Raw genomic sequence first — 27,490 nt, forward strand, 5'->3', positions numbered from 1 at the left:
TAAACTCCCTCCTTTTCTTGAACGTTGTCTCATGTATTCACAGAGGAGAGACAACAAAGAATTAGTGTTTGTCAGGGTAACAGCTCTGCCATCATGACACAATGTGTGCTGTGAGTAATGGCCTTGTCAGCCTCCAGGGACCACACAATACCTGAGTTCACCTCCTATTCTATATGAATGCGATCCAGAGGGTTTCCTGCTCGTCATCTCTGTGACAACCCACTCTGCACTGATCAAATCCGTTATTAACAACTCCCAGCTGTACACACCATTTTGTTCAGGGCTTTGCTGTCGCTGGATAGCTTAGGTTTGTTTTGTTTTGTTTTGGCTGCGTCGGATCCTTTTTTTTTTTTGCGGTACGCGGGCCTCTCACTGTTGTGGCCTCTCCCGTTGCGGAGCACAGGCTCCGGACGCGCAGGCTCAGCGGCCATGGCTCACGGGCCCAGCCGCTCCGAGGCATGTGGGATCTTCCCGGACCAGGGCACGAGCCCGTGTCCCCTGCATCGGCAGGCGGACTCTCAACCACTGCGCCAACAGGGAAGCCCTGCGTCGGATCTTTGTTGTGGCATACGGGGACCTTTGTTGTGGCGCGTGGGCTTCTCTCTAGTTGTGACGTGCTGGCTCGGTAGTTATGGCGAGCCAGCTTAGTTGCCCGGTGGCATGTGGGATCTTAGTTCCCTGACCAGGAATCGAACCCGCATCCCCTGCATTGGAATGTGGATTCTTTACCACTGGACCACCAGGGAAGTCCCTGGATAGCTTAGTTTTCTTTACCAGCAATAGTACGAGTTGTCTACATGTGGTCACATTGACAGCATATATACTAAAACTGGTGTAATGTATTGTTTGTATCTGATGTGGTAGAAAACGGAAAATATTACAAAAGCCATACCTAAATGCTAAATTAAATTTCTTCTTTGAGCACTGAAGTTAATAAAAATAATAATGTCGGTTATTTTGTTAAGCCCTTTATATAAAATGCTTTCCTTTTTTTCATTATATATTTTATCAATAGTTGCAAAAGTAATACATGATGTTGTTAGAACAACCAACCAAGAACACAGGAGTATAAAGTAAAAAATCAAAATCTTATCTTCCTATCTTACTCTTAACTACCTCATTCCCACACACTAGGGATAGTCACTTAACGGTCTGATATGTTTTTTCCCAGATCCCTTACTGCATGCACCCACACACCTTCTCTCTCTCTCTTTCTCAGTGTGTTACTTTTTAAACAAAAGTTGGATGATACTATGTGTATTTGTGTGTTTCACTTATCAAATATATCATGAACAAAAGAGGAAGATAGATGAAATGAGAACTGCGGAATGTTGATAATTGTTGAATCTGGATAATGGATACATGGAGAGCCATATTCTCTTTATTTCTGGGTTAAAAAAATCATAAACATGCTTCATTGTGAGTACAAAAAGTTCTATCTGATTATTTTTTCATGATCATACAATATTACAAAATATGAATGTATTATGCTTTTCTATGACCTTACTAATGGGTCTTTTGTTTTTCTCACTTTTTTCCCTCTTACATATTGTACGAAGTCATTTATTCATTCATTAATTGAAAAATATTTATTGAGGGCTTACAGTGTGTTAGGATCTGGGGTTTTCATTTACATTTTTTTTTAACGTGTCCATAGAAACATTCAAGTCTTTACTCAGTCAAGTGAGAACTATATTAATATTAGTCTACACTTCGGTACAATAGTAAGATAAAGTTATCATTAGAACTAACATATGATCCAGCAATCTCATTTCTGGGTATATACCGAAAAGAAGGGAGATCAGTATTTCAAAGAGATATCTGCACACCCATGTTCACTGTAACACTAATCATGATAGCCAAGACATGGAAACAACCCAAATGTCCACCAACAGATGAATGGATAAAGAAAATATGGTATATACATACAATGGGGTATTATTCAGCCTTGAAAAAGGAAGAAAATCCCACCATTTGCAAAAACATGGATGGACCTGGAAGACATCACACTAAGTGAAATAAGTCAGTAATAGAAGGACAATACTTTTATGATTCTTGTTACGTGAGGTACATAAAATAGTCAAGCTTAGAGAAGTTGAAAATTGAATGGTGGTTTTCAGCCACTGGGTAGAAGGGGAAATGGGGAGGTGTTATTCAATGGGTAGAAAGTCACAGTTATATAAGATGAATAAGCTCTAGAGATGCTCTGTACAACATAGTGCCTAAGATCAACCGTACGATATTGTGCACTTAAGAATTTGTTAAATGGGAACTTCCCTGGTGGTGCAATGGTTAAGAATCCGCCTGCCAATGCAGGGGACACAGGTTCCATCCCTGGTCAGGGAACTAGATCCCACATGCATGCTGCAACTAAGAGTTCTAATGACACAACTCAGAGTTCGAATGCCACAACTAAGCAGTCCGCGAGCCACAACTAAGGAGCACATATACCACAACTAAGGAGCCTGCAAGCCGCAACTAAGGAGCCCACCAGCCACAACCAAGGAGCACACATGCTGCAACTAAAGGAGCTGGCGAACCCCAACGAAGGAGCCTGCCTGCCACAACTAGGACCCAGCACAACCAAAATAAATAAATTTTAAAAATTAAATTAAATTAAATTATTTAAAAAAGAAGATAGATCTCATGCTAAGTGTTCTTTCCACAAAAAACAAATAAACAAAGGGACGCAAAGAAACTTTTGGAGTGATGGATATAAGTTTACTACCTTCATTGTGGCAGTGTTATCACAGGTGTATGCATATGTCCAAACCCATCTAATTGTATACATTAAACATGCACAGTTTTTAAATACAGGAATTAGACCTCAATAAAGCTGAAAAATAGTTATCAGTTCTATTATCAATTTATTTCAATGTGCGAATTGAACATTTGATTATTTTTAATAAAGATAACGTTCCAGATATTATTCAGCCATAAAAAAGAAGGAAACCCTGCCATTTGCAACATGAATAGACCTTGAGGGCATTATGCTCAGTGAAATGTCAGGCAGAGAAAGACACATGCTGTATTATCTCACTTATATGTGGAATCTTTAAAAAAAGGAAAAAAACTCATAGAAAAAGAGATGAGATTTGTGGTTGCCAGAGGCGGGGTGGGAGTTTGGGTGGGAGAATTGCATGAAGGTGGTCAAAAGGTACAAGCTGCTATTTACAAGATAAATAAGTACTGGGAATGTAATGTACAATATGATGACTATAGTTAACACTGCTGTATATTTGAAAGTGGTTAAGGGAGTAAATCCTGAGAGTTCTCACCACAAGGAAAAATACACTTTTTTTCTTTCTTTCCTTTTTTTTTTTGTATCTATATGAGATGATGGATGTTAATTAAACTTATTGAGGTAGTCATTTCACAACATATGTACAGTCATTATGCTGTACATCTTAAACTTATATAGTGCTGTATGTCAAGTATATCTCGATAAAACTGAAAAAAAAAGATAATGTTCAGGAATTCCCTGGTGGTCCAGTGGTTAGGACTCTGCACTTCCACTGCAGGGGTTCTGGGTTTGATCCCTGGTCAGGGAACCAAGATCCTGCAAGTCACACAGTGTGACCAAAAAAAAAAAAAATTCCATTGCTTAGCTCCATTTACAGAGGGATATTTTCAGTGGGATAACTAAGTTTTACATATGCTATGTCAAATTATGCCTGATATCACTCCCTCCTGACACCAACTCGCTACCCTAAACCAAGAGATACCTCATCACTAGGGCCAATTCTAATCTTTGGAAGAAGGCATTAACCCTAAAACACTGGACTTGATGTCATCACACTTACTGTTTCACACCTCTGATACTTTACCTGAATTGCAGTGCCTAGCATTCTTCTACCATGTTCTGTGCTCTAATTCTTGGTCACCTTTCCAGGTCAGCAATCTTTTGGGGTTTGGAGACCAGAATTCTTCTCAGTTGTTGATTCCATGGTTGATCTCTCTGGCTGCCTATCTCTGATTTCCATTACCTGCAGAATTCACCTTTATTTGTTCTACAAGCCTCTTAAAGCTTTTGCTACCCTGCTTTTGGACTAATCTGAGATCAATTTTGTTGGATTTTCTAGATCTCTTAAACATTTTGTTCTGCCCATTTGAACTGGACTTCTTCCCAATCTCCCAGCAGACGTTGCTGCATCTGTTGTTGGAGGGTCTATATTACCTTGCAGGTCTAGTTCAAGGTCTGCATAAGCTTCCACCTGGCTGTGGTCTGGATCCATACTAAGACTCTTCCAATGCTCCAAAAGACCATTATCTACATACCTCAGATAATTTCACACATGTTTATAGAAATGGAAAGAAAGTATAAAGGAAGAGTCACTCTGAAGAGAGAGGAGCCAGTGAGAATCAAATTACAGCAGATTGGGTGAGACTGGGAAAGACCTGCTCCGTGAATAGAGGTGACGATTAGTGTGAGTGATCTCTTAGTGTGAGTGATCTCATGAGGATGGTTAGAGATGAGTTTTTCAGAATAAATAAAATTGCATAGCGATTAAGGGATCATATTATCAATAAATAATAAATTCTACAAAGTAGAAATCTCTGAACAAAATAAAAAATAGAAGCTATCAATAAAAAGATAACTTTTATTTTATATATATATATATTTATTGGAGAATAATTGCTTTACAATGTTGTGTTAGTTTCTGTTGTACACCAAAGGGAATCAGCTATAAGTATACATATATCCCCATATCCCCTCCCTCCTGAGTGTCCCTCCATCCTCCCTATCCCACCCCTCTAGGTCATCACAAAGCATCGAGCTGATCTCCCTGTGTGATGCAGCAGCTTCCCACTAGCCATCCATTTCACATGTGGTAGTGTATATATGTCAGTGCTGCTCTCTCACTTCGTTCCAGCTTCTCCTTCCCGCTCTGTGTCCTCGAGTCCACTCTCTACATCTGCATCTTTATTCCTACCCTGCCACTAGGTTTATCTGTACCATTTTTTTAGATTCCATATATCTGCGTTAGCATACGGTATTTGTTTTTCTCTTTCTGACTTACTTCACTCTGTATGACAGACACTAGGTCCATCCACCTCATTACAAATAACTCAATGTCGTTCCTTTTTATGGCTGAGTAATATTCCATTGTATATATATGTACCACATCTTCTTTATCCATTCATCTGTCAATGGACATTTAGGTTGCTTCCATGTCCTGGCTATTGTAAATAGTGCTGCAATGAACATTGTGGTACATGACTCTTTTTGAATTATGGTTTTCTCAGGGTATATGGCCAGTAGTAGGATTGCTGGGTCATATGGTAGTTCTATTTTTAGTTTTTTAAGGAACCTGCATACCATTCTCCACAGAGGCTGTATCAATTTACATTCCTACAAACAGTGCTAGAGGGTTCGCTTTTCTCCACACCCTCTCCAGCATTTATTGTTTGTAGATTTTTTGATGATGGCCATTCTGACCGGTGTGAGGTGGTACCTCATTGTGGTTTTGATTTGCATTTCTCTAATGATTAGTGATGTTGAGCATCCTTTCATGTGTTTGTTGGCAATCTGTATGTCTTCTTTGGAGAAACATCTATTTAGGTCTTCCACCCATTTTTGGATTGGGTTGTTTGATATTTTGATGTTGAGCTGCACGAGCTACTTGTATATTTTGGAGATTAATCCTTTATTAGTTGCTTCATTTGCAAATATTTTCTCCCATTCTGAGGGTTGTCTTTTCGTCTTGTTTATGGTTTGCTGTGCAAAAACTCTTAAGTTTCATTAGGTCCCATTTGTTTATTTTTTATTTTATTTCCATTACTCTAGGAGGTGGGTCAAAAAAGATCTTGCTGTGATTTATGTCAAAGAGTATTCTGCCTATGTTTTCCTCTAAGAGTTTTATAGTGTCTGGCCTTACAGTTAGGTCTTTAATCCATTTTGAGTTTATTTTTGTGTGTGGTGTTAGGAAGTGTTCTAATTTCATTCTTTTACACGTAGCTGTCCAGTTTTCCCAGCTCCACTTATTGAAGAGGCTGTCTTTTCTCCATTGTATATTCTTGTCTCCTTTGTCAAAGATAAGGTGACCATATGTGCGTGGGTTTGTCTCTGGGCTTTCTATCCTGTTCCATTGATCTATATTTCTGTTTTTGTGCCAGTACCATACTAAAAGATAACTTTTAAAAAAGAAATTGCATGGAAATATTAAATGACATCTCTGAATAACTCTTAGGTAAAGGAGAAATTAAAACTTAAGTTACACAATAAAAGTGAAAAAAAAGAACCCCTGAAATTACAGATTATTTAGAATATAGCAACAATGTCACATTACTTATCAAAACTTTGGGGACATAGCAAAAACCTTTTTCAGAGAAAAATTCAATGCTATAAATATTTATATGACTAAATAAGAAATATTGATCATTATGAATTTATCTCAAGAAACAGAAAACAAAAGAAAGTAGAATAAAGGAATGTTCTAAGTATTACACTAAAATTAGAAACCATAAAGGAAAATATTGACAGGTTTGATTATCAAACTTATTTTTAAAATTATTTTTAAACTTCTAGAGAAAAATAGGCCATCCATAAAAACAAAATACAAGTGACAAACTGGGAAAAATACATGTAACATGGCAGAGATATAATTAATACACTCAGTACGTACAAATATTTTTCAAATCAATAATACATGGGCTTCTCTGGTGGCGCCGTGGTTGAGAGTCCGCCTGCCAATGCAGGGGACATGGGTTCGTGCCCCTGTCAGGGAAGATCCCACATGCCGCGGAGTGGCTGGGCCCGTGAGCCATGGCTGCAGAGCCTGTGCGTCCAGAGCCTGTGCTCCGCAATGGGAGAGGCCACAACAGTGAGAGGCCCGCGTAAAGAAAAAAAAAAAAAAAATTCAACAAACACTTCAATAGAACAATAAATGGGGATCAAACTGAAAATTCACAGAAACAGAAACTAAGAAGTTATTACAAAGATGAAAAGATATTAAATTCGCTGACAAAGAAATACAAATCAAAAGAAAAAGAAAATATTTTGAATCTATGAATCTATGAATCTATGAAGATAAGAATTTAAAGTCGAGATTTTGCCTGGAGGTTGCATGGGAATGGGGAAGTTGACACTCTTGTTTACTGTTGATAGGAGTGTAAACTGGTGCAGATTTAATTTGGAAAGTTGATTTTGAATATACGTTTTGAAATTTAAAAGTTGTATATTAACTTGTTCAAGACAGTGTCCTAAGCAAATGTGTTTATCTCTCATACCTGCCAAAATCTCACTGAGGGGATAAGAAATACATCAAAGGAAGTTCTTTGCCCAATGAAGAAACTCTAAATAAGAAACCTGCTGTCCAAAATCGAGGTCTGATACACAGCTGAGCACCACTCTCCCCAGTGGTTTCTAGCAGGAACTCCAAGTTCATACTGAGTTGGCGTTGTGGAGTGCGTCATGGAATAGGATTATTATTTGTACTGTTTGTAGATAGAATACCTAGTGGAGACATTTGCATCCAAGTTAGATATGAAAAAAAAAATCTAAATAAAAGGGGAAGACTGCCAGCGAGATCACTGGAGTCCAAGACAGAAGTTGAGTAGAACCCAGGGCAGCTTTGCAACCCCACAGCAGACACAAAGAAAAAAGGAAGCAGAGCAAGGGCAGGGGGTGAAATACACGATAGCACTCTGATGCCACATTAGGTCTTTCTTACTGCAGCAAGTAGGGGGCTTGAGCTTAGCTGGACTTTTCCCACCTGTGCAATCTGCACTCACTCCAAAAGGAATACTGTCTGTCAGCACATTCCTGCCCGTTATCCTATTCGGGGGAAGAGCTATGGTGGAACAGACCTTTAGGACTGTGGAGGTACCCTGGGTTACCTGGGCCAGCTTGAATGCTGCACAACCAAGTCTGTCGTTGAAAAATATGCATGAACAAGTTAGAGTCCCCAGATAGTCAAAGCAAAACAAGAGCCTGAGAAAAGCTTTAAGATAAACAAGGCAGAGCAACCCATTCTAGAAGAAAGAGATATTTCGTGAATAGAAGAGACCATCTAAAAACTTCTAATTATTGTCCTCAGAGAGATTTAAAGACACAAAGAATCTGCAAAAGATACAAAATGCCATAAAAAAATTTTTAAAGACAGTTGAGAAAGGAAAGAGTTCTTGGAGATTAAAATTTTTTATCACAAAGGCTTACTTGAGAATTATAAGAATTACTTGACATTAGAAAATGAATTCATAGTATACACTATTAATATATTAAAGGAAAAGAACTTATGTTTCTCTCAATAGATGGGAACATTTGGATAAAATTCAAAATTCCTTCCTCATTTAAAAATTTATTATTGAATTAGGAATACAAAGAGATATGGTAAAACTCTAGGTTTTGACATGAGAAAGTGTCCATGATACATTATTAAGTATGACTATAAAACTGAACATAAAGTGTGATCATGTAAATCGGGGTTTCCCAACATCAGCCATGTTGACATTTGGGGCTGGATAATTCTTTGCTGTAGAGGGCTGTCATGTGCATTATAGGATATTTAACACCACCTCTGGCCCCAACACATCAAATGCCATTACCAATGTCACTTCTCTCCCAACCCAGCAGTGACAACCAAAAATGTCTGCAGACATTGCCAGATGTCCCCTGGAGGTCACAATCGCCTTGGATTGAGAACCACTAATATAGATGTAGGGATGAGTATGGCCCTATCTAGATCAAAGTCTTAACAATGATCTTCTCTGTGGTATGGAATTACAGATTTTGATCTCCTATATAGTATTTCATAGCAGTCATTATTACTGTCAGCAAAAGAAATTTCAAGGAGATAAAAGGATGAGGCAAACCGATTTGTACCCGTTTCATAAGAAGTGGTAGGAAATAAAATCTGAATGTGTTATTCTGGGTTTAAGGCTAGAATCCAAACTCTGAGAGAAACTGGACCTAGGCAGACGGAACTGCTGTTCAGAAAAAGAACAGAAATAACTCCTGGGAAAACACACTCATGGCATTTTGCTAGGGACTTGTTCTCTGAAGAGTTTTGGTGTGAGATCTGCCTCCAAGTTCCACCTTTCACTTAGAGAATTTGTCTGAGAGCACAGCTAGATGATGCCTGCTGGGGAGCCAACCAGAGAAGGATCCATCTTGGAGTTCATGTGTCACCTTCTCCTTAGACTTAGATTTATGTCTTGTCTCTTCCTTCTTAGGTATATGGTCTGATACATTTTTCAATAACTTATGGGTTAGACTAGGGATTGGAGAATCAATCAATAAAATAAAATATTTATTGATGCCAAGTAAATGGCGAGAACCCTGGGTATCAAAAGTTATTCAACTGGGCTTCCCTGGTGGCACAGTGGTTGAGAGTCCGCCTGCCGATGCAGGGGACACAGGTTCATGCCCCGGTCCGGGAAGATCCCACATGCCGCGGAGTGGCTGGGCCCGTGAGCCATGGTCGCTGAGCCTGCGCGTCCGGAGCCTGTGCTCTGCAACGGGAGAGGCCACAACAGTGAGAGGCCCGCGTACTGCAAAAAAAAAAAAAAAAAAAAAAAAAAGTTATTCAACAAAGAGCACCAATACAAGTAGGTCTCTTTCCAAAAAATGAAAAACAACCCTATGGAAAAAGAAATACACATTTCTAAATAAATATAAAAAGAAGCTTGTGCTAAAACTTTAATCTTTTGTATCACTTTGTCATGATTTTGTAGGTGAAAAGATGTCACAGAATAAGAAATTTAACTTTTTTGGCCTATTTTTTAAACTGATACAGTTCACATATCATAAAACTCACCATTTTAACTGTACAGTTTGGTGGCTTTTAGTATAATCACTATGTTGTACACCAATACCTAATTCCAGAATATTTTTCATCACCCCCAGAAGAAACCCATATCCATTAACACTCACCATCTCCCCTCTCCCTTCAGCCCCTGGCAACCACTAATCTGCTTTTGGTCTCTATGGATTTGCCTAGTCTGGACCTTTCATATACGTGGAATCATATAACGTGTGACCTTTCTGTGTATGGCTTCTTTCACTTAGTATGATGTTTTGCAGGTTCATCCATGTTGTAGCAGGTATCAGAACTTCCCTTTCTTTAATGCCTGAATAATATTCCATTGTATGGGTATACCTCATTCTGTTTATGCATTTATCAGTTAATGGATATTTGGATTTTTACTTTTTAGCTATTTTGCATAATGCTGCTGTGAACATTCATGCACAAGGTTTTTTAAATAAATAAATTTATTTATTTATTTTTGGCTGCTTTGGGTCTTCGTTGCTGCACGCGGTCTTTCTCTAGTTGCGGGGAGCGGGGACTACTTTTCGTTGCCGTGCATGGGCTTCTCATTGCGGTGGCTTCTCTTGTTGCAGAACACAGGCCCCAGGCGCACGGGCTCCAGTAGTTGTGGCACGCGGGCTCAGTAGTTGTGGCTCGCGGGCTCTAGAGCTCAGTAGTTGTGGCACACGGGCTTAGTTGCTCCGTGGCATGTGGGATCTTCCCTGACCAGGGATTGAACCTGTGTCCCTTGCATTGGCAGGCGGATTCTTAACCACTGCGCCACCAGGGTAGTCCCTGGATTTTTTTCCCATGGAGAGTTCTGTATTTCTAAAGAGGAGATTTTTTTTTTTTCAGTACGTGCGGCCTCTCACTGTTGTAGCCTCTCCCATTGCAGAGCACAGGCTCTGGACGCGCAGGCTCAGCGGCCATGGCTCACGGGCCTAGCCACTCCGCGGCATGTGGGATTTTCCCGGACCGGGGCACGAACCCGTGTCCCCCCGCGTCGGCAGGCGGACTCTCAACCACTGCGCTACCAGGGAAGCCCAAAAGAGGAGATTTTGATTGAGCTTTTCAATGGAACATTAAGAATTGTGTAGGATGTGTGAGCCTTTCCCACAGACTGATTGGATCCTGCGTGTATTGACCCAGGCATGGGTTAGGGTGGGAGTGGGGGATTGGCCAGCACTGCTGTAATTACAGAGCCAGGGGTATACAATTTTTCAAGTTATGAATGCTGGTTTGTCCTTATGGACAGATTGCTCTGTACAGTACTGTGTGCACAGCTGCCCTCTACTGGAGAGAATGACAATTTGCCCAAGTTCATTGAAACTGGAATTAATTTCTCAAGTATTCATTTAGCATTTAACAAATATGGCTATCTTGGGTTTTATGTTGAGCTTCAGGGACGCAGACATGGGGAAAACACAGTGCCTTCCCTCAAATAGCTCACAGAAAATTGGGGGAGACTCGTAAGAAAATCAGTGATTGCAGTACAGGGTTAAGTGCTATAATAGCGGTAGGCACAGATGTTATTAGATTACAGACAAAATATTGTTTATAGTCTACTTTGGCTTATTAACTGGTATGACCCCTGTTTAAAGCCTAATCTGACATAATTGTCCAAAAATTCTGTAACTTTTACCTTGGAAGTGGGGTTGACAGACAAAAAATACAAGACACCCAGCTAAATTTGAATTTCAGGTAAATATTACATAGAACATACTTATACTGAAAAACTACTTGTTGTTTATCTGAAATTCAAATTTAACTGGGCATCCTGTATTTTTATTTGTTTATTGTTTGCTAAATCTGACCACCTCCCCACCATGATTTGTCCGAGGACTCCAGGGATTTAGTAAGTACAGAGGGGCCACTTTTGCTTTGGGAAGGCTATGTAGAGAAAAACCTGAGTGATCAGCCTACTAATGGACTGTCCTTTTCTGCAGCCGATGCGTCTGTCACTGCCAATGCCACTCCTGTCACTCCACTGTACCACTGAAACAGCACTTCCTGCATTACCTCTGCACCCTTGCTTATGTTTGTGATAGAGCCACTGATCATCTAGCTTCGTGGAGAAGTCTTTTTCTCCAGTTTTCTGTTCCAAGCTTGTGCTCCTAAGGTTACACAGCCCCATTGTAACTCCGGGGTAATCCCATACTGTCTGGAAGAGCTTCCACACTCAGGCCAGGCTGAGAATAGATGCTGGCCACTGTCACCACACTCTCTCTTCCTTTATACCGTGCTCATCCCTGGGGGTCCTTCAGGGAGCTATCCTTACAGCATATCCTGGTGGGGACTATCTCAGTTCATCAGAGAAGTTTTATATTGACTCTAAAGTTAGTCAAGGCCTCCCAGTCCTTGCTCTCAGGAAGCTCACTGGTTCTAGATTAAATGTGCACATTTTCTCCCCAAAGTCAAGATTTTCACACAAGAGGGTATTGGGAGATGCAGCCATTTTTAAGTCATGGAAGATTTACCACTACACTCTTCCCCTAGGGAACTGGGTGCATGTTTGTCTTGCAAATACAGAACTACTCAAGTGATTCTTTCTAGGTCATTTACTATACGGAGAAGATGCTGGAAACTTTTACATGGTAGCTTTCTTGCCGGGAAATTAATAAGTAATCATTCAAGAGAAAATATCATTTCTTTGGACTAAAGTCCACAGCATTTGTTGAGTAGCTCTTTCAAAGTGCCCAGTACTGCCCTGAAACTACAGTAATTAGCTTACAAAATGTCAAAGACCTGAACTTATGAAGGTTCATTGTTAGGTACTTAAAACTTTGACAAATAAACTGCCTCTACTTTTGGAATTTGGTAAGAAAATTACTTGCTCTTTTCAAATTTCCACTCAGTGTGGTACAGTGGAAAGGAGGTGGGTTTTAAGAGCCAAAGATCTTAGATTTGAATTCTTGCTCTATCGCTTATTAGCTGTATGTGCTTAGGAAATTCTTTCATCTGAGCCTCAGATTCTCCAACTGTAAAATGAAATTAACAGAATTTTATAGGATTGTTGTGAAGATTACCTGAGAATATATGTAAAGGGCACAGTGTCTGGTAACATATACAAAGCATAGTGTCTCTCCAAAAATATTTACTGAAGTCCTTAAGGACTAGAAAATATTCAACAGAAAATCAACTTGATCCAACCATTTGAAAGCGTCATAAGTTAGTTTTATCTCGTCTCAATGTTGGAGAAAGAGAGAGTGAGAGGAAAGAACAGACCAATATGTCTTGATGCAAAGATGTTTTGGGTTAAAACCCAGTTACACAAACAAACTAACCATGAAATCTATTCGGTAAGTGGCACTGTCTTTCTCTCTAGAAAGACACTGATTCTTTCAATAACCGATTCCTCTTCAATCTCATTTCACATGGAGTACAACGTGTGGGGAATAAGTGATTTCTTAATAGGAAGAAAACAATATTATTTACTTACAAATATTTAATAAAGTAATAGCTGTGTGACTTTGGGCAACTTACTTAACATCTGTGACCTCAGTTTCCAGAATCTCTAAAGTCCTTGCCAACTCTAAAACATGCTATTTTACATGCCTGGGGTGTAGATGCCACTTAAAGTTCACCATTACCTTGGTAAAATCCTGCTCTTATTGCTAACCCTACAGCTTTTTTTTTTTTTTTTGCGGTACACGGGCCTCTCACTGTCGTGGCCCCTCCCGTTGCGGAGCACAGGCTCCAGACGCGCAGGCTCAGCGGCCATGGCTCACGGGCCCAGCCGCTCTGCGGCATGTGGGATCTTCCCGGACCGGGGCACGAACCCGTGTCCCCTGCATCGGCAGGCGGACTCTCAACCACTGCGCCACCAGGGAAGCCCTTAAGCTTAACTCTTAAGCTTAGTGTTGGAACACTTAAAAAATCTTAAGAATAGCCTTACAAATCTTATTATTTGATTTATAAATGTAGTAAATTATAAAAATTACTTTAAAGGGCGTTTGTTAAACATTTAGTCCTATTTATAAACTTAGATAATTGAACTTATTCTTTGACTTGCACTTATAAATTTAAGGTACTCAATATTTTTCCTATGTATTAGTTGTGTGACAAACTTTCCCAAGTATTAAATAATTTTTATAATGCTAAAAATTTAAACATAGGATGAGATTATAAATCAATAGACTGTGGTAAAAAGGAAGCAGGTAGAAATAGAAATTGAATTAGTTGCCAAGTGGAAGAAATGGCAGAGTTTTCATTTGTGACAATTAGAACGAACAAGTTCTAAAAATAGGTAAACCAAATAACACAGAAAAGTAAAAGAAATAAGATGCAAATGTTAACAGTAAAAAGGAATAGCAATAATAATACCAATTAAAGCAGAATTTAAGGAAGAAACATTAAATGTGATAAAGAGATTCATCTTATTTTGAGAAAAGATCCAATATACATGAAAATATAATCTTCATAAAGCTTTATGTACTAAATAATATGAAGAAAAGTGGCCATAAGTTCAAGGAGAAATTGATAGAAGCACATTTCTCTGAGTGCACATTTCTCTGATTTCTTGGAAAAATCAAAAGGCAAAAACAATAAGTTGGAAAAAAAGAATTGAATGTTCTAAATAATGATTTGCAAGGTATGTTGTATGCTAAACTTTGTACACTACAGAAAACAGCAATGGGAACTTTATGAATATTAACACATTTTAGGCTACATAAAAAACCCCAATATATTCCCCAAAGTTGTACAGATCATATTTTCTGACTGTGTTGTTATTAAACTGGGAAATAAGAACAGAAAAAACAACTTCTAAATCACTTGGAAATTTAAAAGGCTTCCAAAATAACTCTTGACATAAAATTAAAAATGTAAATGCAAATTATTTAGAAAATAACAATAATGAAAATACTATACATAAAAATTCATAGGATGAAGGCAATGTATGACCTCAGAGGCTGACTCAGTTTTTTTTTTTTTCTTAAATAAATTTATTTATTTATTTTTGGCTGCGTTGGGTCTTCATTGCTGCGCGCAGGCTTTCTCTAGTTGCGGCGAGCTGGGGCTACTCTTTGTTGCGGTGCGCGGGCGCCTCATTGTGGTGGCTTCTCTTATTGTGGGGCACGGGCTATAGGTGCGTGGGCTTCAGTAGTTGTGGCGCATGGGCTCAGTAGTTGCGGCTCACGGGCTCTAGAGCGCAGGCTCAGTACTTATGGTGCAAGGGCTTAGTTGTTCCGTGGCATGTGGGATCTTCCCAGATCCGGGCTCGAACCCGTGTCCCCTGCATTAGCAGGTGGATTCTTAACCACTGCGCCACCAGGGAAGTCCGCAGACTCACAGTCTTAAAAACATTTTCTTAATATGAAAAATAAGATGAAAATAAACTAACCAAACCAAGAAGACCACAGAAAATAAATAAATCTAAGAAAATGATAGGGAATAAAACAAAAATTAATTTTTAGGTAATAAAAAATAAATGGTAGATTATTTTTTCTTCAGAACTTGAAATTCTTTAGATTTCAAAAAGGATACAAAGATGGGAATTGAGGGACTAGAAACTAAAGTCATAGGTTTGATATAGTTATATAGTGTTGTTCACAAGATAATTCTTTTTTCAGTTTCATTGTAGCACTCTATCTTCGTCCTTTCTATTCACTATTAAAAATAGTATCTATTTTTCCCCTACTGATTACATATGTTCATTGTATGAAATTTTGAGGTTAGAGAAATGCGTAATGAAGAAAATAGTCACCTATAGCTCTGCAACACACTGGCTTCAATGGAAATCACTTTTTTGCTTTTCTGATATTTTAAGTATGTAAGTATGCATCCCTAAATGTGAGTTTAGTTTTACCCGTTTTGAACAGTATATAAATGGAAATTCACAATATATATTCTTTTCTAACTTCTTTCCCTCAACGTGAAGTTCATCTATGTTGCTGCATATAAGTGTAGTTGATTCTGTTTTCATTGCTTTTAAATACACCAGTAGATGAATATACCACAATTTTTGCTGATGGATATTTGGGTTCTTTCCAGTACTATTATGAACGTATGGCTATTATGGCTAATATGGCTAATTATGAATAGTGTTGGTATGAAATTCTTATACATGTCCCTTGGGTGGAAAGTCCTAAGAGTACAGTTGCTGAATACCCTAATTCTTAAGTTTAAGAGGAGGGATAGGGTCAATGAATGAGAAAATGGGAAACAGATTAATTTTGAACTTTTGTTTATTGACAAAATAGATTAAGAGGAATAATAAAATTTTATTTCACATGGAATAAAACCGGAGCTTAAAATAATTTTTAGAAATAGCATTTTCCAGGCACATAAACATAAAGCTGTTCTTACCATTTTAGGGGAAGTCACGTATCTGGGAATCTGATGAAGTTACAGAATCTTTTCCCACTAAATTGGACTTAATCATTTCCATTTTCATATAGCTTTTGTGTGTTCACATATTCCTGAAGCTCCTCTTTCAAGTTAAAACAAACATACGAACAAAAACCCTGCTGTAGACTGAATTTTTAAAAATTATCTATGATACACTACATTCAAGTTGTAAAACACACTTAAAATGTGCCTTATGATAAGTGATTACTGGGAAATGGGATGGTGCATCATTTGGGTTCCCTGTTCCAAAGTCTTCACCCATGAATAGCGAAGGACGCTTCAGGCCTGCGACTGTGAAATTAAATGTAAGTGACTGGACTGGAGTAGCTGGATTCTATGATCTACACAGCCCTTGAATCTGGCTGTAATAGGCCATGCTATAATTAATGCAAGGAGTCTTTAAAATCTTGTCATTTTAGCTCCCCCAAACTTGGTGTGAAGTGTTTGCTACCTCCAAGCTCAAGCCTTCCAGCTAAGGCAGTTGGCTTTTAGCTGTAGAACATATATAGTTCTTTGAAAACTTTGTGAATTACAAAGTCATCAAACAATGTACCAGAATGGCCCCTTCATTTAAGTATTGCGGATGCCTGGAAGCTTACTTAAGCAACGCCCACTCTATTCAGTTTTATGGAGGAGAACCCAGGCCTTCATCAGAGTCGAAAGGATGTCAGTAGCAAGTATAGACCGTTCATATAGTCATCCGAGAAACGTTTATCTAAGGCCTCCTATATGCAAATAGAGTACTCGCTAAACACTCATTTCACGTTGGGACACCAACCAGTGTGCAGAGTCCTTCCGCCTCCCACTCCCCCCCTCCCCTCCCCACTCCCCCTCTCGGGCTTCCCCCTACAGGGTCTCTGGCTCCGCCCACTGCGCAGGCGCAGACGTGAGCTCTTGCGGGAACACACGCCACCGCGTGCGCACACGTGCCTGAGGAACGCCCCTTCGTTCCTGAAGTTTCCTCAGGTGCCGGAGAAAGAAGTTCGGTTTCGTCTTGAAAATTTAGATTCTGAGGAACTGTCTGGGCAAAGAAGGATGCTCAAGGTTTGTGGGGAATGTGGCGGATGCGGCGAGGCGATTTAGAAGCTAGCAAGGTTCCAGGTTGAATTGAAGAGAGAATGTTAATGATCATGAAGTGCAGGATTTGCACCCAAAGGTGCGGCCTCCGAGGGGCGTGGACGCCCCGACACTGAAAGTGAAATGTTATCTTCTCTCGGATGAGCTAGTTCGCACGCTCTCGCGCCCCCTCTGCTGGGTTCCAAGAGCCACTGAAATAGCCCGACGCCTGGGTTAGCAGCTAGGGACGCTGAGGCAGCGGGAGGGGAAAGCCCCACAGCTTGGCCGTGGCCTCGCCGCCGCCCCGTGGATCCTCAGTTCCCAGTAGCCCAAAGGCGGAAGGGGGCGCTTGGAATCCTCGGTGCCTCCGCGCGGACCCTGATGTATCCAAAGTTCTACTGAATTAGTTCCGGGCTGCGGACACTCGGGCGCGGCTTCTCGGGGTCGGGGGGGAGGTGGGGGGGGGAGGGCTCCTGCTGGGCGCGGCTTCGCTGGGGACCGCTCACCCGGGGGCCGCAATGTCGGGCTTACGCGCGACACGCGGCCCCGGGAGCGCGGAGACTGGGAAGGCCGACCGGGTGACGGCTGGTTTCGCGGCGCCGCGAGGCGCTGAGCCGCCCGGGCCTCCCCGGCCGTCCGCGCGCTGCGTCGCCAGCTAGCAGAGCCCGCGCTCAGACGATGCCCGCCGGCGCTGGCCTCCCGCTGTCTCGCTGCAGGAGCGGGTGGTCGTGGGGGCGCTCGGGTAGGCGAGGGCGGCTCGGGAGCGGGGCGCGGGGGGCGTTGGGGCTTCGGCGAGGGGTGAGCAGCCCCGACGTGCGGGCGGACCTAACGCGCCCGGGGATGCGGCCGTCGCGTGTTCGGGGCGCTTTGGCCGTTGTAAGGGCTGAATGGAGGGTTTGTGAGGCTGCTTCGCCTCGTTAGCTCTTGACTCCTGGGTTCAGCTCTTTGAACATCCTGAAACTTGTGGATCCCACGGTAGTGTGCGTGCACAAAACGTCTCCTGACTGCCAGGTAGCTTAGTATGAGCCACTTCCTAAGCCCAGTCCTACTCAGATCTTTTAAGGCCGTTTCCATCCTTTCCATGCTTGGGGTTGAAATTACTCCACTTATTTGGAATGCTCGGTTTGGGGGTACCCGGCCGCCGTGGTGGCCGTGTGGAAAAAACCGTTTAGTAATGTTACAGAAAACGGAAAGGCTGAGGTTACTGGTAACTGTAAGGCTTTAAAAGATACCACAGTTCCCTTCCACTTTTAAAAATTGGGGATTCCACGTGCATCGTGAAGCGTCCCACCTCTGTGAGTTCATTATTTGCTTTTGGGGCTGACAGATGAATATGGGACTGTTTCAAAGGACAAAGTCGACGTGGCACAAACTTGTAATTTAAGTGTTTGAATTCCGTCTTTGACAGTGTGTTAAGCGTGTTTGTGTAGAGGGACTAGAAATAGTACAGGCTTTAAGTGTCCTTGAGTTCACATTTAGAAAATGGTTAATTTTATTTATGAGGTACTCTAAACAGGTTTTAGACTTCATTCAAAAGACATTGTTGATTGGAAAGGAGGGTACGTTTTAAGATTTGAGGCCCAAGGGGATCGGAGGAGTGAAATCAGTGTGTAGAGACAATTTCAATACTGTGTCATTGCTCACTGTTTTAAAAGCTTCTAATTAAAACAAAAACAACTCTACTTTTTTGCGCAGATACTTAAAAATCCGAACCTTACCCAATCATAAAGATGTCAAAATTTGGAAAGAATGGCTAAGTGTCTTGAATATCCATGCACATTTTCTTTTTAAAAATGTATTGAAGAATTCATATGACTAGGGAAAAATAGGAATTATCCGCAGAGGTCAGTTGTTGAACAATAGGAAAAATAGCATAACATTTATTTACGTTTTCTGGAATTTTAACTCTAGTGGCTAGTGATAATTTCACCTTTAGTGTATTTTTCAGCCGTTTTTTATTTTTATAGTTTAATATGTTAAAAATCTTTTTACTATTTCACAGTATATACGTATGGAATCATAATGTTGTACACCTGAAAGTGATATGTTACGTCAGTTATAGCTCAATATATGTCAATTATTTATAAAAATTACAGAACCAGTAAAGTATAATTATCGTACTTTTATTAATGAAATATTATTATTGTACTTTTACTCAAGAGCAAGTTACCTGAGGATCACTTTTTCTCTCAGTACACCAACTAGTGTACAGGGGCACTTGTAAATTATAAAGTTATGTTTTATTATGCTGAAGGATATACTGTACCTGGGTTGCAAAATTTTTAATTTAGGGGAAACAGTCACCATTTTCACAGTACTTGAAGATTAATTTTAGAAAACTGGCAATTAGGATTTTTGGTAAACGTATTACTTTGGCTTGCTTTTGCTGTGTTCCTATTTCTTTTCTCATTTATTTAAAAACATCTGTGCTTTCATGAAGGATGATTTGGGGGTTTGAAGTGCCTGCATGGTTTTCTGTCAGATCCAAAACCGTGATTGTGTTGCACAGTTGGAATTGGTTTTCCTCTAAATCTTAACGTTTTTTCAGTTCATATTTTGTTACTTATCCTTATTTATCAAAAAGTAACTTCTTTTGGTTCAACAAATATTTCCAGAGCACCAGTGTTCTATTTATTGATCTGATATGTTTATAAGTGATATTCTAGGGTAGTTGGTTTTTACTTTGTAATGCTTTGCTTTTTTATGGAATTTATTTATTTTAATATATTTTATTTATAATTTTGGCTGTGTTGGGTCTTCGTTGCTGCACGCGGGCTTTCTCTAGTTGCGGCGAGCGGGGGCTACTCTTCGTTGCGGTGCGCGGGCTTCTCACTGCGGTGGCTTCTCTTGTTGTGGAGCACGGGCTCTAGGTGCGCAGGCTTCAGTAGTTGTGGCGCACGGGCTTAGTTGCTCCATGGCATGTGGGATCTTCGCGGACCAGGGATCGAACCCGTGTCTTCTGCATTGGCAGGCGGATTCTTAACCGCTGTGCCACCAGAGAAGCTCTGTAATGCTTTGTTTTTTTAAGTTAGTTCAGTAGTAGAGTTAGATTGTCAGAACTTAACTTTTTTAGAAGTATCTCTATTTTATGAGGTGAGGTAAAGTTGCACAACAAGCTAAGCAAAGTTTAGAAAATTTTAAACACATGTATAGAATAAATTTGATGATTGCTTTAATGAGCAAGTTTGCCTGTTAAGATAGTCCCTGAAGTCTGGTAGCAACTCTGTATGCTTGGAATGTATAATCCACAGAATGCAAAGCCTTTGTAATTACTGCTCTTCAAAACTAATGATAGCTGCTCCTGAGGGTCTGCCTTTAATTACAACAGCTGAGACTCTGGCAAAGCTGCAACTACAGCTTTGGCTTTCAGCAGTGCGGCTGTGACTATATGTGGACGATTAAATCGTTATCAGAACCTAATTTTCCTTTTTGGATAGCTTTGGTAGTGCTTATTAGACCCTAGATATACAAAAAATATTTTGATTTTTAAGTTTCTCTGAGAGGTTTACTGTAATTCAACTTGAGGATTTTGAGGACAATAATGCAATAGAGAAAATCACTGATTTGAGGATCTAGCTTGTCAGAATGGAAATCTAAAACCTCCTATGGGAGCACACACGCCTCAAGATGGGGAAATACTTTCCTTTTGCCAATGAAGCTAAAACAACATTTCCTTTACACTTTTCTAAGCATAAGCTTGTTAGCACTGGTATATTTACAGGTTGAACAGCAAGACTGCAAAGTGTGGGCGGGGCCGGGGGGGATGAAAATGACTAAATGGCATTTTTTATATTAAATCAGGGACCATTATAATTCTCTCATTTAGAAATTCTTAACTTGGGATACATGGACTCCAGTGATTACTTGAAGCCCCTAATTCTGTGCAAAAAATGAGTAAATTGTGTTAATTTTTGTTGAGGAAAAGATACATGGCTTTTTCAGACTTTCTAAAGGGTATGAGACTCCCTCCCCCCAAAACAAACTTAGCAATAAACTTGAGAGAGGTTGTTTTTAGAAGAATCCATTTTCAGTTTTATAAACTGAAATAGCTAGTTTGTAGCAGAGCTAAGGCCTCAAGCCTAGGTTTTTGACTGACAATCCTTTGCTTTTTCCGTTGATCCACATTTATTGCATCTTGTAGTGACCTCTTTTTTGATAGGGCAGTGTCCTGTACTCTGTGGCTTACAAGTAAAGCCTTGTTTAGAGAGATCTTTAAAGCTCACATAAGCATTTTAATGCTTGATCTCAACAGAAACCATGAGCAAAAAATAAATTGTCATTTGTAAAGGGAGATATGAACAAATACTTCTTAATATAGATGAAAACATAACCGCAATTTTGTGCCATTAGTATAATTGAACAAATCCAAAAAGGACAAAGCTTTTATGAAGTCAGATTCTTTGCTAGTAGAATTGCATATTGTAGTGGTGGTCAGGGAAGTCTGTAAGCCCTTTGAGCTTGGAATGATAATCTTACTTAAGGTTTATACATCCTTTACATTCTCTGAGGTGTGTTTGTGTGACATCATATTTAGCCAAGGAATAGGAAGCAACTTCAATGAACCGCAAAAGACCAAGTTTTAAAAGCTCCACAAAGCCATCTTCTCTCTGTCTCTAGAAGACCCAAATGTTATGTTTGCAGGTGTCTTTCAAGCCCATTCCAATCAACTAAACCTACTATTTTAGTTTCTCCAAAGCTACTGTTTGCCTACCCATCTGAGGTATTTAGCCCATACAAATACAAGCACTTTATATATGCTTGTTCTCTCTTAAGGCTGAAAAGAGAATAGGGCTTCACAGGTCAATAAATAGTGTATCTAGTTGAAAAAGAATGGAGGAATGTTAGATGATTAGTATTAAACTCTAAAGATTAAAAAATTACACCTCCTTATGTGATTAAACATGCACCGATATAGCCAACACTTAACATAGCACTTTTATAAAGCAGACATTTTTCTACATGTTGTGTATATTAATTTAGTTAACCAGTACAACAGGAGAGTGTCAATTAACTGAATCAACTGAGTTGATATTTATTAGTTTTCCTATTTTTATATATGAAGAAACTGGGGCACAGAGATTAGGTAAGTGGCCCAAAGTTGCACAGTTAGTAAGAGGCAGAACAGGATTTGACCAGGTGATCTGGCTTTACCAAACTGCCCTAAAAATATTTATTTCTGATCTATGGCATAAGTTAAATAATTTTCCTCTAAAAACTATCTGAGCTACTTATGCTAATTTTTTAAAGGAAAATTATTTGCTACAAATTTGCTGAGTCTGAAGAAAAGCTAATGGTACATTATTCTGTCTTGGTCACCTTGATATTTATACACTATCCAAAAGTGGCACTGAAAGTCTAGTAAAAGAATAGCATCAACAAAGGCAAGAAAACTGATCCAAGTTCATTCTCTGCCTAAGGTGCTGTGACTCGTATTCTAGTTCCTTTTTTTCTGAGAACTCGATAATATTCAAGGTTTGCCTACAGGTTTCTTTGAAGTCTTTTTAAGTTTCCAGTCTATCTCCTTGGTGTTATACCCACCAGGTGTATTTTAGTATTTTAGACATTGCATGATTAAACGGCTTCTACAGAATTTTGAGAAGCCTGTTTGTTATTAGAGTTAGGTAGAGTCTTAAAATGAATGAGATGTTATAAATAGACAAATTATATTATGATCTATTCTTTTTTATTGAAGTATAATTGATGTATGACTGTGTAAGTTACAGGTGTACAATATAGTGATTCACAATTTTTAAAGGTTATACTCCAGTTAGAATTATTATAAAATATCGGTTATATTCCCTATGTTGTACAGTATATACTTGCAGCTTATCTTATACCTAACAGTTTAATCCCCTACCCCTGTATCGCCCCTCCCCTCTTGCCTCTCCCCACTGGTAACCACTAGTTTGTTCTTTATATATAAAGATCTATTCTAATGTTAGTAAGTATGCACATTTATTAGTCTTTTGCCAATAGAAAAGAAGATTGGATAATTGACCGTTGTTACCTTCTCAAATTTAAATATGGGGAAAAATGACTAATTTTTAAATGAACATTCTGCCTCTTCATGAGAAGGATGTATAATTAGATAAATTTATTTAGGAATTATAATCGCATATTATTGTTTTCTGGGCATGACTCCGTTACAAATATACATAGTTCAATATTAATTATGTTTAAAAAAATTTTTGTACCTTATTTTTCTGGCCTCAGCCATACATTTACTTTTAGGTTCAGCGGACATATTAGGTGAATAATGATTGGTAGCTATATTTTCCATACCAAGATGTGTAGAAAATTAAACTACTGTTGAATTTTTTGGACCTATACAGAAAGATAGCCTAATATTTTTAATGAGCTTAATATTTTGAATATCTTTGATGAGAACATCTTGAATACCAAGAATGATTCAGTGAACAGTTCATTGATCTTAGAGGGCAATCTGACAAATACTCTTGGTTTTTAACTAGAAAACAATCCAGTGCAGGAGGAAAAGCTGATTCAGTCCTAGTTAGACATTTATCTAGCAATGCCTCATATGTTACCTATACAGTTATTTTTCCTACATAAATAAAAATGAATTGTGTGGATTTTAGATCTGACCGATTTAATTTAATTTTTTTGAATTTTATTTATTTTTTTATACAGCAGGTTTTTATTAGTTATCTATTTTATACATATTAGTGTATATATGTCAGTGTCAATCCCAATCTCCCGATTCATCCCGCCACTTTCCCCCCTTGGTGTAGATCTGACCAATTTTAGAGATTACTTTGCTGATAGAGAAAGTAACTGATAAGCTTTCTACAAGGATTAAATAGGGTGCTCTTATTATTCTTTCTCTTCCAAGGGTATTATGTTTTTAATCCCCTTGAAAGTTGTATGTCATTATCATTAATCATTTGATTAGTCCTTTTGTATTTCCCTAACGTCTTTTAAAAAGTCTCACAGCCATAGTAGATTAGCTGCTAATCTTATCCCCTTGCTTTTACAACAATTCCCTAATTCCTTTTGCATGTTATTTCCACCTGCTGAGTAGAGAATGCACTCAGCTTGGGGTTATATTGATTGATTGATCTAGTCTTCATCTTTCACAGCCTGGTAACACAATTAACTTCCATATTTTACACCCTTCCAGCAACACCTCTAGTTTCCAGGATTTTGGCCAGGCCCTCATCTCTCTGTTTATATCTGCATAGGGAGGACAAGAAGTGACTTTAAGCAGGCAAGGTGGCAACTTTCTTGCTGTTGTCATTTGCTTTTCACTGTGTTTACAATACAGTGAGTTTCAGTAACTTAGAGGAAGGCATTCTTAGCAGTAGCAGTTACTTTCTCTTTGTGTTTGTCTATAAATATTATAAAACAAGGTTGATATGGAGGATAAGGGTAGATAATCCATTTACGTAATCCAGGTTATCTTCCTTGTTATGGAATAGGTTGCAAGTTATCATTTGCTAATTTACTCCATGGTTGAGTGATTCTATTTAGGTCAGTCCAGTCAGAATTTGGGCATTTGAGAAGGTTGAAGGAAGGACTAAAGACTGGAGGATTGAGTTAGTGAAGAGTTGATCTGTTTTCTCACCTTTGTAGCCACAATGACCTTGACCTGTTTGTGGAACCGGATCTATTTTTCTCAAAGCTTCTAGACCCTAAAGGGAAAGGAACCAGGGGACCCTGAAGCCTTGGGGGCCCCTTAACTTTAATTATCCCCCTGTTGAAAAGCAGCTGGACTGGAAGTACTCTTTCCCATAGCCTAGGTTCTTGGGATAGTCTGTAAAGCATGTAAATTACTTTTAACTTTACTGTCATTTGACTATGTATAATTAGGTAGATACAGGCTTTTCCTTGGGCCCAGAAGGAGAGCCTGCGCCAAATTTTTAGAGAAGTCCATCCGTATGGGACAGAATATTAAAACAAGATTCAGGTTTCTGAGTCAGAACAAAATCATGGAAATGTTTGAGGACTAGTTTTTGTTTCTAGTTTAGGAAATCCCTCATATTGGAGTTTCATTGATCCAACATAGACGACTGATCGTGGGTTATCTTGATAAAATTGTTAAACGACACATAGTTTAAAAAGTAATCTCTCTCTTGCCTGTTCTATTTGCCCTGAGGGCGACAGACTAAATCCGAGCAATAAATATAAATGAGTAAGTCTTGAGAAATGTGCTGGTAATCCTTAGACTTTCCCTTTGTGGAGTGCCCAAATTTTATTGTGCCTGACCATCTAGATTGGGGGTTCTCAAAATGTGGTTCCTGGACCATCAGCATCACCTGGGAATTTATTAGAAATAGAAATTTGGGGGCCTCAGCTCAGACATAATGAATTGGAAACTCTGGAGATGGGACCTAGGAATCTGTGTTTTAATAAGCTGACCAGGTGATTCTGATACATGTTAAAAGCTGGAGAGCCACTAATCCTAGATCATCAGGGATAACATGGTTTTTTCCCTTTGTTAGTCCATTGCTTCAATATAAATACCAATTACTCATGTGGGTATTACTGCCTATGTGTACTCCAAGAATAGGCAGTTTGTGTTATTAGTATTACATTGAATGGTACCCAAAATAAAATTGTTGGTGGCTTTCAGAGTTCTTTTCTATTTCCTTGTCTTTTCATCCTGCTGAGTGCCTGGAACAAGGTAGCTGCTTGTTATATACTTGTTAAATGAATAACTGCCTCCCTTCCCTTCCCAGAAAGCAAAACCACATTCTTTTAAAATTTATTTTGGATTCTTTCTCTGCAGGAGCATTAAGTCTGAAAGTGAGGTTCCCAGTTAAGAGCACTTCTTTCTCCTAATAGTGACACTGGTTGAAAGAGATTGCTAATACTAAAAAGAAAAAGTGAAAGAAAGGAACGGTTGTTAATGTAGCTGATTGGATGCTTTCCTCAGCATTATCTACCAGTAGATCTCAAACTTAGCTTACCTCAGAATCACCTGGAGAACTTGTCCAATCACGGATTGCTGGTCCCAACTTGCAGAGTTTCTGATTCAGTAGGTCTAGGATCTGGCCAGAAGATTTTCATTGCCTGTAAGTTTCCAGGGGATACTGATGCTGCTGGTCTATGGACTGTAATTTGAGAACCACTGCCCTTGGCTCACCAAGACCAGAAATACAGGTAATTTCATGAATGTGAATGTTAGTTCCTGGTGCTTGCACACCAATGATCTGTAATCTGTAAAAGTATATATACTTGGATAGCAAACTTACTGAATAATATTTTTTTCCAGAGGTCTCTGTTTAGGTCTTCTTTCTCAACATGAGACTTTTTTTTCCAGACTTCTTTAAAAACTGATTTAAAACTCACCTGCTTAAATAATTGAATTTAATTGAGTGGAATAGATTCTTTACCCAAAACTTGCCACACTGATCACTTCGTTTCTCTGCTTTTCATCTCACGATTTGTCAAGAGTTTAGCTAAGCTACTGCATGGTATTGCTGCCTCGGCATTCATTTGGTTTGGCCAAGCAGCCTGCGGTGACCTTAAACTGACACTAGCCCCCTCATGCAAGTGCATGCCCTAAATAGTAGCCCTCAGAGTCACAAGCACATGCAGGTTTCTGATAGAACTGCCCCGACAGTCACCTGTCCCCATTGCCTTCCCCTTTTGTGCCCATGTGGCTTACCAAAACCCTGCTCTTTTGGTTTGAATTGATCAATGCAGGCTTAGCCCAGGAACCCCAAAGCACTTCACACACCTACCCTGATAAAGGTGTATGTTTCAGGTCCTGCTTCTTTCTGTCTGCACTCTGCCTTGACCTCCCCATGTGGTTTCTTGAGGTGTGTCGAGTACTTCCGTTAGGACCTGTAAATAATAAACTTCTTTATTTCATTTCCTCTTGTGATCTGTTGTTGAACCTTGGCTTACCACCCGGTACCCTGTGCTCCACTTAATTAGTGTTGATTTGACAAATTCATAACAAGCTTACCTAGTTTTCCAAAGTAATTTTATACCCAAACATGTGTTGCTTGTTTATCTTCTGGAGTTGATGTTTGTTCCTCTATTTTCTGTTCTCTAATACAACTTCCTAAAGGATGGGAAAGTTGACATTGCTTTCGGATTTTTTTCTCACAACTAAACACAGTTTTCTAGACTTGATTCCTTGTCACTTGAATTCTTACACAACATGTTCTTAGCATCTCCTGAAACAGATTAAAATGAAGTGGAACTCAGGCTTTTTTCCCCCAACTCTTTTATAAGCCATTTTTTCTTGCTAAATTGTTCTAAAGAAGAAAATCTGAAATAGATCAACGAATACAGAATTCTTAAGTTTATTGTTGTTGGGTTTTTTTGTTTGTTTGGTTTTTGGTTTTTTTGGCCACGCCATGCAGCTT

The 27,490-nt window shown here is 39.3% G+C and overlaps 1 non-coding gene across 1 annotated transcript; it reads left to right on the forward strand.

Moving 5' to 3' along the window:
- The first annotated feature begins 3,478 nt into the window (after positions 1-3,478).
- Positions 3,479-3,551, forward strand: TRNAG-UCC. The gene has a single exon. It is a non-coding gene; the product is annotated as a tRNA-Gly (tRNA).
- Positions 3,552-27,490: the final 23,939 nt, after the last annotated feature.

Source organism: Monodon monoceros, unplaced genomic scaffold (genome assembly GCF_005190385.1).
Source record: "Monodon monoceros isolate NGI ecotype Baffin Bay Population unplaced genomic scaffold, NGI_Narwhal_1 Super_Scaffold_17, whole genome shotgun sequence".
NCBI classification, from domain to species: domain Eukaryota; kingdom Metazoa; phylum Chordata; class Mammalia; order Artiodactyla; family Monodontidae; genus Monodon; species Monodon monoceros.